The 16,123-nt window shown below is 37.1% G+C and overlaps 1 protein-coding gene and 1 pseudogene across 8 annotated transcripts in view; both read right to left on the bottom strand.

Annotated features, from left to right (window-relative positions):
* GSK3B (glycogen synthase kinase 3 beta) overlaps window positions 1-16,123 on the bottom strand; it is a 288,178-nt gene that overhangs the window by 72,574 nt on the left and 199,481 nt on the right. The gene's annotated exons all lie outside the window — the stretch shown is intronic.
* LOC140503326 (eukaryotic translation initiation factor 2 subunit 3 pseudogene) lies at window positions 5,759-9,812 on the bottom strand (annotated as a pseudogene).

Below are 16,123 nucleotides of genomic sequence, written 5' to 3'. Positions count from 1 at the left end.
AGTATAAGACAGGTGGTAAGTAAGGCTACTGAAAAATCAGCTCTGATATTATAGAAACATAGTGCCACAGCTAGACTATCTGCTTAACAGTAGCTAAGGTGGCAAGCTGGGCTGAAATAATACTGGAATCCATACTTTTGCTGTCCGGCTCTCTTTTACTTTCTACTTCTTGGCTTCTAGCATTTATCTTCACTAAAAGAGACCTAGTCTTTGTAAGGCTAATGTTATTTTTCTTACTTACCACTGACTCCTACCTCCCTTGCAGATTGGAATCACAGCTAATTCCAAAGACAAGAAGATCCTGTAGAGGAACTATGATGCTAAAAGTGAAGTTACTTGGATTAGCAGCTTCAAAGTTTCAATCACACTTCTGTGTATTTTCAATATTGCTTCACTCTCTTTCAGTACTTCTGGGGGCATTTTACAATATTCAAAATAAATGTTCAAGGTGAGCAAATATGTTGGAGAAGTAGAGAATTTAAATTTCCTTCTGCTACAGTAGGAAACATAATTTTTTCACTAAATTTAACATTAAAAATGGAAATTCAAATAACAGAATATCCTATATATGTTGGATAAAAAGTAGGGCATTAATGATACCATGTGTCAAATTAAGGGTTACAGGCTTGTTGGTTTTTTAATCAGGGTAACTACTCTACTGGCTATATGATCCTGGATTAGTCAAAACAGTTTAAGATCTCTGGGGGGAAAGTATTATACTTCATAAAACCCCACTTGTCATATATTTGCACTAAAACACTTAACAGAATTTGCAAAAGAACATAAAAGGAAAATCTAATGAAGAAAGCCAAATACTATAAAATCCCAAGGGATATGCATGCCTTTTGACTTACAAGCTTTCAGGTATTACAATATCATTAACAAATTAATTTTGATGTGTCAAGCAATTTTAAGTTGTGTGAAAAGATTCTTTCACACAGAGACATTAGTGAACAAGTGGAAGAGTAAATAATTTTACATTGTATTTAACCTTTGGCCTCTGGTGAGAAATGCGGACTTGAGAAAAGTTGCTCACACTTGCAAATCAGAAAATAAACTGTTCCCAACTTCAACCAAATCTCTTGCCCATCCCTTAGTACATGTATTTGCAATTGGGTAAAAGGTTTTACTCAAATGTAATCTAATTACTTAACAAGTTGTCTTACTGTGATTATATAATATGCCACATGTATTAGAGTATTAATAATATGACAGTAGAACTGAGTTTATGAGAATAATGGATGCTTTTATACAGCTCTTCTTTACAAAAACATTAAAAAATATTTCCTTGCTTTTTAATTGTTTTTTTCCTAGCATTCAGTAAGACTTGGGTGGAGTTAGAATACTACTTGCTCCTCACTAAACCTACCAGACTTTCTCCTCTACTTCCATCATTCAGTAGCCTCTCTTCTGAGTTTCACTCGGTACAAATTTACCACTCAATTTAGGATCATGGTAGCTGTAATGTGCTTATTTCTCAACAACTTAAGCAAGTGGCTCTCAGTCCATCCCAACTCATGCTATCATACTAGTTGATGTTACCTCCCAGACCTTCAATTTACTTAACTCCCATTACACACTTCTCCATTCCACATAAGTTACTCATAGGGATGGTGACAACCTTAATCATGCTTTATGTGAAGATTTTCCATTACCCTGTTCAAGAACATCTAATATCCCTATACATTAAACATTACACAACAATATTCTACCATTCAATCTCTCCCTGTGTTTTACTGGTCCTACATCTATTTTTTATTCACACTATGACATCCAATCTCCCTAACCTCTCAGTTCTTTCACAGGTCAACATTTCTATTCTGACTACAGTTCCTTCCTTCCCTAATCATGACCTCTTAGTGAACCCACTGTGGAAAGAATTCTGGATCTGGAGTCAAAAGACTTGAATTCAAATCCTGCCTCTTGTACTTATTACCTTGAGACTTTGGGCACATAACCTTAACCTCTTAGAGCCTTCATTTGTTCACCCCTAACATACAGGGAGTTGGACTAGATGGATTCTGAAGCTTTCTCTAGCTCTAACTTCATGATCCTACCATCTTCTACTCTCAATTCCCTTGCTCCCTTGTCCTACTTTCACAACTTGCCAAACCCCAAGCCTGGAGTATTCCTTTTCTAACCTCCTTCCTTAGCTCCTATGTGTTGCTGAATAGTTCTGGAGCAAGACAGTCAGTGCTCTTTTTAAGACTCTCACAGCAACCCTGTCCTGAATCTCTCAGCTGAAGATCTCACTTCATACTTTACTGGAAAATCATTTACCCCAAGCTCCTTCTTATCCTTATCTCCTCATTTCATGCTCCTCATATCTTCCTTAATTTCTTAAGAAGTGGCCCTTCTCAACAGGACCAACCCCTTTACATGCACCCTCAATTTGATCTTCTCCTATTCTTTTAAGTAGATTTTCCCTACGAACATACTCTTCAATCTCTTCAGTATTCACTCTCTCTATTTACTGATTTTACCCTATTTACCTAGACATGTACCCAAGTATCCCCAATTTTCAGACAACTTTCAACAGACTCTACCATCCCTGCTAGCAAATGGCCTATATATATATATCTCTTCTTGTCTACTCTACCTACTGGAAATTTCAGTCTATACCCTCACTTTCTCTTACACACTTTGAAATATGACTTCCAACCTTTAATTGAAACTACTCCCTCTAAACTTACTAATGATCTCTTAATGACCAAATCAAATAGCCTTCTCAATACTCATCTTTCTTAACCTCTCTGTAGCATCTGACAGTTTTGACTTTCCTTCTGGATTCTCACTCCTCTCAAATATCCTAAAACTTCTTTCTTTTGCTTTTTCTTCTTTGTCTCCCCTGCTGTATATACGTACCAATGACCCACTCACTAATTGTAGTACTGTACCCCAAGACTTGGTCCTGGGGTCTCTTCTCTTTTCTCACTACACTCTCTTACATGGTGATTTTGTGAACCTTCTATGGGTTCAATTATCTGTTATAAAGACGACTCCTAGAGCTATATATCTAGCCCTGAGCTCTCTTCTGAGCTCCAGTTTCACATAATGAATTGACAGACATTTTTTAAAATGGATGTTCAGCAGGCATGCAAACTTAACATATGCAAAACAGAACTCATTATCTTTTCCCCCAATCCCATCAGTCTTCTAAAATACCTTGTTATCATTATTATTGAGGATATCAATATCTTTTAAATCAGTTAGTTACTGAACTTCTCACTTGAACTCATCTCATAATATCAATTGCCAAACTTTATAATTTCTTTCTCTGTAACAGTTCTCAAAAAGAGAGCTCCTTTCCCCTCACAATCCACCATTTCAGTTTAATTCCTCATTAACTATTGTTGACATTATTCCAATAGCCTGCAAACTGCCTTATTTCACTCCCTACTTTAATCTATCCTCTATACAGTGACTTACCTAAATCCAAGTGTGACCATGTCTCTCCTTTACTCAATACACTCCAATGCCCCCCTGTTACCTCTAGGATAAAATATAAACTCTTCTGTTTTACACTTTAAAGTTCTTCACAAGGAAGTCAAAGACTACAAAAATTCTCATCTACAGCAAAGCATTTAAAGCAGCACTTTTTTTTTTTGTGGTAGATGTCCCTTCACTGTGAAAAAACTAAACAAAATTTTGAGATCTACCTTCGCATCTCTTACTCTGTTCTATTCTCACTGCTTACAAACCCACCACTTAGGCCACATCATCTTTTGCCTGGACAATATCCTAAGTGTTCTCCTTATCTCATGTCTCTTCCCATCACAATCCTCCACATAACTGCCAGTGATTTCCCTAAAAAGTATATGTCTACTCATGCTACTGTCTTACTCAAACTCTCTTGTGACTCTCCTATGTGTATTATTTCATCATTGGCTTGTTTTAGTTTATGTTATCATGTAAGTTTTATTATGTGTATAATTATTAGAAAAGTAGTAAATATATAATTTATAAATAAATCCACACTTACTTTCAGTTCATGCTTAATTTTTTTTTTTTTACTGATAAAGATGCACAATCAAAATAGTTAAAAGATTTTAGAGTTTTCAAAGAATGCAGGGCACATGGTCCTTTACCTTCTGGAGTTTATGATTTAGGTAGGAAGACAAGACATACATATACAAACTCTTAACTAAGAACCTCAGAAGAAAACGGCAACAAAAAGATGTCATAAGGTAAAGTATTATTAAATATCCAAGGACAATAAGTTAATGAGAAGGGGCAGCCATAGGATGTGAATAAGAGTTGGTTCCGCCAGGGAAGTGAGACTTGAGTTGGGCTCTGAAAGATGGAGATGACTTGGCTAGATAGAGAAGGGGCTACTTTAGGTTGTGGGGGAAAGGACCTGGGAAGGGAAACAAAGTATACAAAGGCATGTAACCAAGAAAGTGCAGAAGATAGCTGAAAGGGAAGGCTTGTACAGAAGACAAGGTTAGAAAGGGACTTTGATGTCAGTTAAGTAGATGGTCTTAAATACCAGGTTATATACAAAGGCCATGGAAAGCCACTTAAAGGTTTCCAAGAGAGAAGTGATGAAAAAGGGTGGAGTGTATAGTATGAAAATTAACTTGGAAGTAGTATATAATATAGACTGGAATTCAGGCAGGTAGATGAATTTTAGCAATAATCTAGGTACAAAGTAATGAGTATCCTAAATAGGATTGTAGTGAAGAGAAGAGACACAAATGGCTGGATCAAGACACATTTTATAATGAACTGGCAGGCCTTGGCAACTGATTGGAAAAAGTTGGGCAAAAAAGAAATATAACATGGTTTTGACTTAAGTCTACATCCCACTGATTGAAATAGAGATGATAATAAGGAGAAAGATCATGAAATTAGGAAACTTTTGGTGGTAGGCAAATAGAATTTGGAAAAGCAGCCAAGATGCAGCTAAATTCATATTTAAGTGATGATGGGAGAAATTAAAATGATCACAATTCTGAGGGTATGTACAAATGAAGAGGGAGCCAAGGACTTAGTTCTGATAAGCACTTATTTAGGGGGTGAAAAAAACAAGCTAACTACTTCTGCAACAGAGACACATAATTTCAACACATATGTAGTGTTTTAAGGTTTACAAACAATATTGGCCCAAGAATCACATAAATTCTTTGCTGATAGTCACAAATATTGACTAAATTCTTTGTCAAAATTAGCAATAGAAAGGTTTTTATAACTAGGTAGAAAAAATGAATTTTCAATCTTTAAAAAATTCAGTAAATAGGTCCAGTAAATCTCTCTAGAACATTAACTTTTAAGTTGTACAGAAAATGTTCACTGGACAAGTTGGAAGAATGAGAAAATTTCATTGATATTAATCCAATAATGGGCACCTAAAATCAGGTTAAGAATGGATTTGTAAAGCTGAAGAATTATCTTTGGGAAAGAGGTTTATTTCTTTAAGTATTTTATTATTGGAACAATTTTTGAGGCCTGGGGCTATTCAAAGAAAAAAAATGAAAAAAATAAGAAAAACTTTATTTCAAACAGGTTTTGTTAAATGTACTACAGTGAAGATGTCTTGACTGTTGCAAACATCTCAATTTCAAACCTGCACTGATGCATAAATTAGACATGTGGTATGCGTATGATTAATTCCTGATAAAATGTGGAACAAATCCACCATTATACAATTTTTACATTTACTGCAGACACTCACTAGTTTTTTAATACCAGAGGTTAAATTTTCATCACAAGAAATGAAAACAACTATCCAGTGTTCACAAAATGTAATGAGCTGTGAAATTAATTCCCCATTATTGCTCTGAAAATATACCTCTAGATTTAAGTAGAATCTCCTTCCTCAACCAAAGTTAGGCATTCAGTGAAAGTTCTTTAGTCATCACCTACTGCTGGCTAGATTGTCACTCCTTTTCTTATCTGAACCCAGCCAATTAAACACCAATGTTTCTCAACTCTTTGACTAAGGACAATTTTTTCCCCCTATTTTTGTGCACATAGGATTAGTAAGAACAACCTTGCCTAAACCAGCCTTTACTGCACTGACTCTTCCTCTAGTAGACCACGAGTACATCATTCTTGGACAGTTTCTACACCTTTGCTGCTTTTTTGTCTCTTTCAGTACGCACACCTAAAAGTCGTCTAAGCAGGAAATGGGAAATTTACAACTCTGTAAAGATTTCAGGTAGTGCTCCAACTGCAAGAACCTGTCCTACCATTCTGTCAGCTCATCACAAAGTTGGAGCAACTTTAGTTCCAACACCAATGAGGCCTCCAGGAGCAGCATATTGAAGATCATTATGTTCTGCAAAAAGTGTTGTTGTTCTCCTCCATTTTTGAAGAGGACCAAAATGACATCACCATGATAAAGTGAAGTTTCAGTGTGTCCGCCTGTGACTGATCAGACCAACGTGAGCTCAGAATGCTCTACCACAGGTTGGGCACAGATAGTCCGTGTGAATATTTGGGGTGGATACTCCAAATGTGCACATCCTACGTTTACTTTGTGCTGTCTCAATTCTGCTTTGCTCATAGAGGACAACATTCTTTCTGATGTGGGCATGCCATGCTGACTGGTCCTGTGCCAGTGTCTCCCATGGTGCACAGTCAAATCCAAAGTTCTTGAGAGAGACCTTGAGAGTGTCCTTGTATTGCTTCTTCTGACCACCATGTGATCACCTGCCCTATGCGAGTTCTCCATAAAATAATCTTTGTGGCAAGCGTACATTTTGCATTCGAACAACGTGGCCAGCCTATCAGAGCTGCACTCTCTGAAGCATAGTTTGAATGCTTGGTAGTTCAGCTCGACTTTAGTGTCTGGTACCTTATCTTGCCGGGTGATCCTCAGAATATTCCTAAGACAGTTCAAATGGAAATGATTCAGTTTTCTGGCATGATGCTGGTAGACTGTCCATGTTTCACAGGCATACAATAACGAGGTCAAGCACAATGGCTCTGTAGACCTTCAGTTTGGTAGTTAGTCCAATACCTGTTCTTTCCCAAACTTTTCTTCAGAACCTCCTAAACACTGAGCTAGCTCTGGCAATGTGTGCATCAACCTCATTGTCAATGTGTACATCCCTGGGAAGTACACTGCCAAGGTAAGTGAACTTGTCGACAGCATTCAAAACTTCTCCATTTGCTGTAATGGATGGCTCCACGTATGGATGATGTGGTGGTGGCTGATGGAGCACCTGTGTTTTCTTGGTGTTAATTATTAGACCAAAATTAGCACAGGCAGCAGAGAATTGATCCATACTTTATTGTATCTCAGCTTCAGAGGCTGAATTGAGTGCACAATCATCTGTGAACAGAAAATCATGCACCAGCACTCCCTCCAGTTTGGTCCTGGCTTGTAGCCTTTTCAAACTGAAGAACTTACCACCAGTATGGTAGTTGACCTTGATGCCATGTTCATCCTCATTAAAAGCATTTGACAACATGGCTGAAAACATCATGCTAAAAAGCATGGGAGCAAACACACAGTCCTGTTTCCCTCCATTAGTGACTGGGAAGGCATGAGAGCATTGTCCACTATCCAAAACCTAGGCAAACATGCCATCATGAAATTGATGTACAATACTGATGAACTTCTCTGGGCAGCCAAATTTTGACATAATTTTCCATAAGCCCTCATGACTAACAGTGTCAAAGGCCTTGGTCAGATCTACAAATGTGTACAGAACTCTGTTCTGGTCCTGGCATTTCTCCTGGAATTGTCAGGCAGCAAATAGCTTATCGACTGTTCCTCGGCCCTTTCTGAAGCCACACTGGTTCTCAGGTACATGACTATCTTCCAGGTGAAAGATCAGCCTATTAAGGAGGACTCTAGCAAGAATTCTGCTAGCAGTGACTAAGAGAGAGGCCCCCATGTGGTTGCTGCAGGACAATCTATTCCCTTTACCTTTATAGAGATGGACAATGGAGGCATCTTTGAATTCCTGGGGGATAACTTCCTCTTGCCATATAACCTGGAAAATTTCAGTCAGCTTTTGCATGAGCAATGGTCCCCCTACCTTGTAAATTTCAGCTGGAATAGAATCAGCACCAGGGAGCTTTGCCACATAAAAGAAACCTAATGGCCCTCAAAACCTTTTCAGCTGGAAGTTCAGCTAAGGAGGGACTGACTTCAACCTGAGGTAAATGATCAATGGCCTCAGCATTGATTGATGATGGTCTGTTGAGAACACTAGGGAAGTGTTCAGTTCATTTCTCTAGGATCATGTCCCCATTGCTAATCAATGTGGCTCCATCAGCACCGAGTAGTTGTGATGCACCTTAGGTTTTTAGTCCATAAAGGCTTTCAGGCAATCATAAAAGCGCTTTGGATTGTTACTATCAGCATAAAACTGAATTTCATCTGCCTTCTTATTGAGTCAGGAATTCTGCATCTCTCTAAGCTTTGCTTGTATTTTGCTTTTGATGGAATGAAATGCTGCCTTCTTAGATGTGGATGAACCATCCTGCTGGCATATCTTGTGGTGTTTTCATTTTTCATTTAGCAGCTTCTGAATTTCTCCATCATTTTCATCAAACCAATCTTTGCCGGTGTTCTGACCAGATAAGCAAATGCAGTGCCGTATACCAAATCTCTGAAAGCTGCCCACTCCTTTTCTGCTCCATTGTTGACATTAATTCTTCTGGTAGTCATTTTGCCTTGGGGGCGGCACTTTTGCTGAATGCGAATATTTAGCTTGAAAGGATAAGTCTATGATCAGTCCAGCACTCTGCACAACGCACTGCCTTTGTCACTCTCACATCTTGTCTCTTTCTTCTTCTTACAATCATCACATAGTCTATTAGATGCAAAAAGTGAGATGATTTTGGAAATGATGGGCTTACACAAGTTTTCCTTCACTATCTTTAGAGACAATGCCAGGCCTGACCTCCAACTCTTGACCCACCTTTAACGTTCCTTTGAGAATACTACCACTGGCCACACCATCCTTAAGGTTATCAACTTCACAATCAGAATTATTAATGTCAAAAGAACAATCATCTAGGTTCTGAAGTAAAGTTTCATGGAGATACTGGAATATTCTTTACTATGTATTCACAAACAACTTCAATATTATATTTTAGCTGATCAGAAATTGGAATAATAGGAGCTTTCTCTGCAACTGTACCCTGTACAAATGCAAGGATCTGTTCATATTGTTTCTTATCCTGACTTTCTTTCACCAAATTGATCTTATTCTGTAGAATAACAATGTGTTTCAATTTTATGATTTCTATGGAAGCTAGGTGCTCAGAAATCTGATGCTGAGGACAAGACTCATTACTAGCTCTTAATAGTAGAGGTGCATCCATGACTGCTGCACTGTTCAGCATGGTTGTGGCTGGGACAATCCACAAAAGAGACATGTTTGATGAATTTGAAGTTTCCTTTAGTTCCTGGAATGTCTGTAGGAAATTCATCAGGTGTGCTACTTCCACAAGACTTGTAATATTTTGGCTGAGAATAACTTGGGTCATCAAGTTTGTAAACCTTAGCATTCGCATAACCCAACTTAATGATAACATTTCTTTCCAGGTCATTTTTGAATTGGACAGCATGACCTTCAGAAATAATATTTACTACTGCTGACTTTCTATGTGCTGTATGGCCAGTTGTACCTATATAGATTGTGGCTTGTCTGCTGATAACTTCAAGTGAAAGCAGAGTCAACTTGGTAACATCCAAGGTGGTCAGATTCTGGCAAGACAGAAGGGGGTGCCTCAGAATCACTCCCAGTTCATTGCCTGCCATCTTGCTCAAAAAGGAACTAGATTGTTCCAGGGATATGGTTTTTTTTTAGCTCCATTTTGAAGTTTTTGATTCAGTCAATAGAAAATGTCCCTGGCATGATGGGTCTGGCATTAATATTGATAGGTATCTTTCATTATTGTTTCAGCAGCTTCATAAAATATTGAATAATGATTTTCTAGAAGAAATTATTTTGATTGCAAATTTGTAAACTTTACGTGTCAAACTTTTTTTGCAGTTGTTCTAACTAGTATATACTGTCAACAATAATTCTGGGAAAGACTTGATATACAGAGATATACAGTTGTGATTTGTAAAGTCTTTTTTCCCCATTTACCACTTTGAAGATATTTTAGCAAAATCAACTTTGGGATACGACATTTTGTATATTAACAAAATATACAGTCCTTATTAGATGTAAATTCCTTGAAGTCAGGGCTCATGTTTATTTATCTTGCTATCTCCTTTACTGAATACCCTCAACCACCCACCTTAAAGCTGAAACCTTTGCTTCAGATTTTACTAAGGAAATAAAAGTCATATGCTTCAAGCTTCCTGTCATCTCAAACAGTCCTTATCTTGTGCCCCAATGTATCTTTTATTCAGTTGCTGAAAATGAGGTGGTAATTTTATTTCCTAAGCCCAGACCCTTTATATGCATCCTTGAAATCATCTTAAGTTCTTTTCTCTAGCAGATTGTCCCACCTGTTATATTCTCTCATTCTCCAATCTTCAATCCCTCCCCATCCGCTTTTTCCTTTCCTGCAGTCTACAAATATGTCCGTGTCTAAGCTTTAAACAAAAACTCTCCCTAGAGTTTCTTCATTCATAAAATGATGATAATATTAGCACTCACCCCTCAAAGATGTGATCAGGTGAGATAAAGACTGTAAAGCACTTAGCACAGTGCTGGGCACATAGTAGGCACTATAAAAATGTCAGCTATTAGCTATTATTATTATTAACTCTACTCCTTTCTTCTCAGCTAAGTGTGTATGACAACGCCATGCAAACTTGGTGCCTCTACTTCCTTTCTTCTCACTTTGTTTTATACTCTCTGCAAAGATAACTGATTATAATTCAATTGCTCTCTCCAAAGAGCCAAATTATCTCAACCGACAAACCCAATGGTCTTTCATTAATTCTTATGGATAATTTTTTACCTCCCTGCAGTATTTAACACTGTTGACCATACTCTCTTCCTTAATTCTCTATTCTCTGAGTTTTTGTGAAATCCTACCTCTAGGTTCTCCTAATTCCTATTTGAATACTTCTCAGTCTTCTTTCCTGGATCTTCATCTATGAAAATTCTCTTCTTAGTATGCACTAATCTCACTTCATTAGCTCACTAGCTTCTCCGGAATAAAATATCATTTCTAGGAAGATAACTGTCAGATCTATTTGTCTACCCTCATCTCTCTCCCAAGTTCCAGTTCTGTATCACCAATATTCAACAATATCAACTGGATATCCATCTTACAGGAGTCTTGAAGTCGACATGCCCCAAACAGCAATCATTATCTTTTCTACTAAAGTCATCCTTCCTCTGAACTTTTCCTTTCTGTTTAGGGCACCACTATCCTTCCAGGCACCTGGGTCTACAACTTGGTGATCATCCATGACTCCTTATCCTATATATCCAAACATTTGTTGCTGGTGTGGTTTAGTCATTTTTCAGTTGTGTCCAACTTTTTGTGACTCTTTTTTGGAATTTTCTTGGCAGAGATACTGGTGTGGTTTGCCATTTCCTTCTTCAGCTCATTTTATGGATGAGGAAACTGAGGCAAACAGGGTTAAGTGATTTGCCCAGGGTAACACAACTAGTGTATTCAAACCTTCTCAGTCCAATCTGGACAAGAGTGAAGTTCATGAGATATTCAGTCTCTCTCACTCGCTTCCATGTTTGTATGCTCTTTTTATTAAACCCTTCTCCCTTTATTTCTTCTCTAATTTGTTCCTTCCTTTCTCTCTTTTCTTTATTTTAAAACAAAAAAAAGGGAGGGGAAGCAATTGCAGGCTCTGTTTTTGTTCTTTCTCCACTCTCTTTGTGACCAATGAAGGCACTGAGATTCTGAAGGGACACTCAATCTCTTTCCCCTCATCCCAACATCATTAACATGTTTCTCCTTCCAACTATTCAAATGCATTTACTTTTCTAGGTTTTCCTTTCTCTCATGTTTGTGTTTCCAAGCCTTTACTCACCTTTCTCTTTTAGATCCGGAATGCTTAAAAGTCCTACTTCTATTAAACATGTACTTTTCTTCCTATGGGATTATACTCAGTCTTGAAGGAAGGGCTATTCTTGGATATAAGCCTTTATCTTGTGCCTTTTGGAATACTGTATTCCCAAACTTCCTCTTTTGGAAAAACTGTAACATAATTTTTGTGTAGTCCTGTGTTATTTGGTACATGAAACTCTCTTTTCTAACTACACACAATACTTTTTCTTTGACCTTGAAGCTCTGGATTTTATCTGTGACATTACCAGGTAATATTAATTTGGGATATTTTTCAGGAAGGGACTGGATCCTTTCTCTTTTCGCATTGCTGATGGTGATTCTAATAAAGTTAGACAAGTTTTGTTTTATGATTTCTTAAAATATGGTATCTTGATTTGTTTGTCTATGGTCTCCAAGGATTCTAATGATTCTTAAATTCTCCCTTCTCAATCGTTTTCTAGATCAGGTTTCTCCCCCTGATAACAGATTTATCATGTTTCTTTTATTTTTTTTGATTGTTATAATATTTACTGTCTTACAAAATAATTGAATTCTATGCTTCCTTCCATTTTTCAGGTTGTCTACAACTTGGTTAAGGTTTTCCATATCTCTTCTAAGTTCTTCCCGATTTTTATTTAAGAGCTCTAATTCTACTTTTTATTTATTGCTTCATTTTTTGAGCTATTTTCTAATTCTTTTGACCAAGTCATTTTTCTCCTTTTAGGTGTTACTTGCAGCGAGTTATTCTCTTCTCTTGGTTTATCTCTTGGACTTCTATTAATAATTTTCTTCATTGGGCTTGCAGGATTTGTTCCCCTCTTTATTCCTATTTCTAGCCTCAGTTTCTGAATTACGATTTCCTGGCAAAGACAGGAACTGACCTCCTTCTTCTGGGATGATATAGGAAGGCTTCACTTGATCTTATCCCCTCTGTGGCTATCAATCTAACCAGAGTATTTGGTACTAGGGCATGCACACATCTCTGTCTTAATCCCTGTATTCTCCCTCCATCTTCCAGTGGTTCAATGTGGGTACTGGCTATCAGTGCCTCTACTTTCCTTTGGTCTTTCCTCTTCTCTTCTGTTTAAACACTGTTCATGCTGGAGTGCATTATAGTAGATTGATGCCTATATATTTAATGCAATTTGTAGTTATTTTGAACAGCATTTTTTTATTCAACAGTGGATCACATTTTCATCATTTCATAATTAATTGAAAGATGAAATTTTAAGTTACTAATATGCTTACAGTTTCTGGACTGCGAAAAACTACTTGACTTTATAGAATAAAATACTGCCTTAACAGCAATTTTACAATCATGTGTCTACCAGCTACATATCAAACTCATCAAGGTTCCTTGAAAGACATAAAAATGAAATATAAACTCATTTAATGACCATCTGACCATAAAAATCAGGAGTCCTACAATAGGGAGATGTATGTTTGCCAAAGATGTCTAGCACTGTGATGGAGAACCACTAAAAAGAGTAGAACTTGAAGAGGGCTTCCCTGTGAATGACAGAATATGATTAACTGTCATGTAGACTAGGCTAGTTTTGCTTTCAAAGCTACTAAAAATATTACTGAGACTTAACTGGCTCATGAAATAGTATGCTGATAAATATATAACTAAGTCACACAAAAAAAGAACAAATTTTTAATTAGTATTCTAAACATTTTCTCCATCACCTGTGTAAGTCTGGACCATTAAAAGAACAATATATATCAAGCCCTGATTTCTGGCATTTGTCAACTTCCAAGGTGTAAATACCCATAGTGAAAATTTAACAGTAGGCTCTCTGAGTCAGTTTAGCTAGCTCCAGCCCATCTATGGGATCAGGGGGGACTTACATTCTTTCCACTGATGACTTCCTAAAATGCATAAATTTAAAAGCCATCATAGAAAGAGGTGGGGTCGCTTTCTTCTCTCAAGTTTCTGACTAGTACATAACTATGGCCAATATAGTTAGGGAAACTGAACTCAACTGAATCCCTTGCTAAAAATCTTTTCCAGTTACAGCTCAATAAATCTGCTTTTGTTAATTTTCCCATAGTCTATGAGTGTCTTATTTCATTCTAATAGGAACTAAATGAAGTTTAGAAGATGATTAGAAGATGATTTAGGTCTGACCTGCAACAATTGTGTATAGTTATACTTGGCAGTAGTGGATTGGAATGGCCTCACTAAAATGGGAGATGATATTTAAAAATATGAGTCCTGGGTGGCCCACATGTTTGTAGCAGTGTGGACTACATATCATGAAGAATTCCAATAACCTCAAGAGGAATAAAGAAAAACTGGCTACTGGCATTAAACAAGGAAAAAGAGAGGTAAATGTATTTTCCATCTTTATAATAATTCCCTGAAAATAGTAAGCACTGTGAATTCTTTGTTTGTAGGACGTGTGTGTGTGTGTGTGTGTATATATATATATATATATATATATATATATATATATATATATATATAGTTTGGGAGTGATAATGACTGCCAGACCCACCAGATGGGGTAGGCTTGGAAACTCTTAAAGACTAGAATTTGAGGACTGTCTAAGAATTGTACTGAAAGTACTATTTGGGACTTTTAAAGTCCAATTTGGGAGCACATTGTGAAACTCATATAAACTTTACTGGAACTCTGTAGAACGACACTCAAAGTAGTAACTGAAATAACAATGCTTAAATGATTAAAAAAATCACAAAAGGGACTATACAGTCAATGTCAGAAGGGTTATACAAAGACATGTACAGTAATGCATGGTTGGTGGAACTCTGCATTACTATAAGCATTCTGGAAAACAATTTGTAATTATGAAAAGTATGAATATACCTTGACTCAGAGATTCTACTACTTAGGTGTATACCCTAGAAAGGTCATTTATAAAATAAGTCCCCATATGTACCAAAATATTTATGGCAGTCCTTTTAGTCAAAGCAAAAAACTAGAAATAAAAATAGATATCCACTGATCTGGAGAATGACTAAACAAATTGTAATGGAATATTAGTGCTGTAAAAAATGCTGAACATGATAGAAGTATGGAAAAGTCTGTAAGAACTAATACAAAGAAAGTAAACAGGACAGGAAAAGTATAAAAATAAGAGAAAAAGTAATGTTTACTATATATGTGAGGCACATCCTGTATTTCATTAGAAATATTAAGGTCATTCACTGAGAGCTGATACTTCTCTCTTCCTATCTCACATACTCAGATGCCTTCAGCCACTATCTCCTATACCCTTTCATATATAAAGAAAAATGGCTCTGCTTGCCAAGGCTAACCCTTCTACATGCACAAGTGATTTCCTTTTCATGCTGTCTTCTCAAGCAGATTGCCAGCTCTACCATCTTTATTCTCTTCCTAATCTTCAACTGCTCCCTGTCTACTCACTGCTTCTCAAATGCCTACAAACATGCCTATGTCTTCCCCATCCTCAAAACTCCTCATGTTATCCTTTTAATCCTGCTATGTATCGCCCTGTATCTCTCCTCTCTTCTATGGCTAAATTCCTTGAGAATTGTACCAGGGGGTACAATGGACACTGGGCCTGAAATCAGTAAGAACTGAGCTCAAACTCAGTCTCAGATGCAACCTCTGTGACTCTGGGTAAGTCACTTCACTTCTGTTTGACTCTCATTTCTTTGCTTATCTATAAAACGGAGATAACAATAGCACCTACCTCCCAGGGTTGTTGTGAGTTTCAAATGAGATAGTAATTGCAAAGTGTACAATGACTGTCCCACAGTAAGAGCTATATAAATGTTATTATTATCTATAATTAGTGTCTCTACATTGCCTCTCATTCTCTTCTTAACTCTACTTACTATCTGGTTTTTAGCCTCAATACTCAACTGAAACTGCGCTCTCCAAAGTGATCAATGATTTCTTAATCACCACATCTAATGGCTAGCCTTTGGCATTGTAGTTTACCTTCTTCTCCCTCATAATTTCTTCCTCAGTCTCTTTGGGTGAATCTTAATCCAATTCAGGTCCAGTAATAGTGTATGTTTGCCAAGGCTCTGTCCTGGGCCCTCCTCTCTTCTCACTTTTTACTATTCTGCTTGGTGCTCAGAGCAGCTCTAAGGGATTCAATCATCATCTCTATGCTAATGATTCTTAAATCTAATCCTAACCTCAAACCAGATGTCCTATAGATATCTTAAACTCAACATGTCCAAACCT

Source organism: Notamacropus eugenii, chromosome 5 (assembly GCF_028372415.1).
Source record: "Notamacropus eugenii isolate mMacEug1 chromosome 5, mMacEug1.pri_v2, whole genome shotgun sequence".
In the NCBI taxonomy this organism is placed as follows: Eukaryota; Metazoa; Chordata; class Mammalia; order Diprotodontia; family Macropodidae; genus Notamacropus; species Notamacropus eugenii.
Note: the sequence above shows the minus strand (reverse complement) of the source record. Positions and strands in the feature narration are given on the sequence as shown.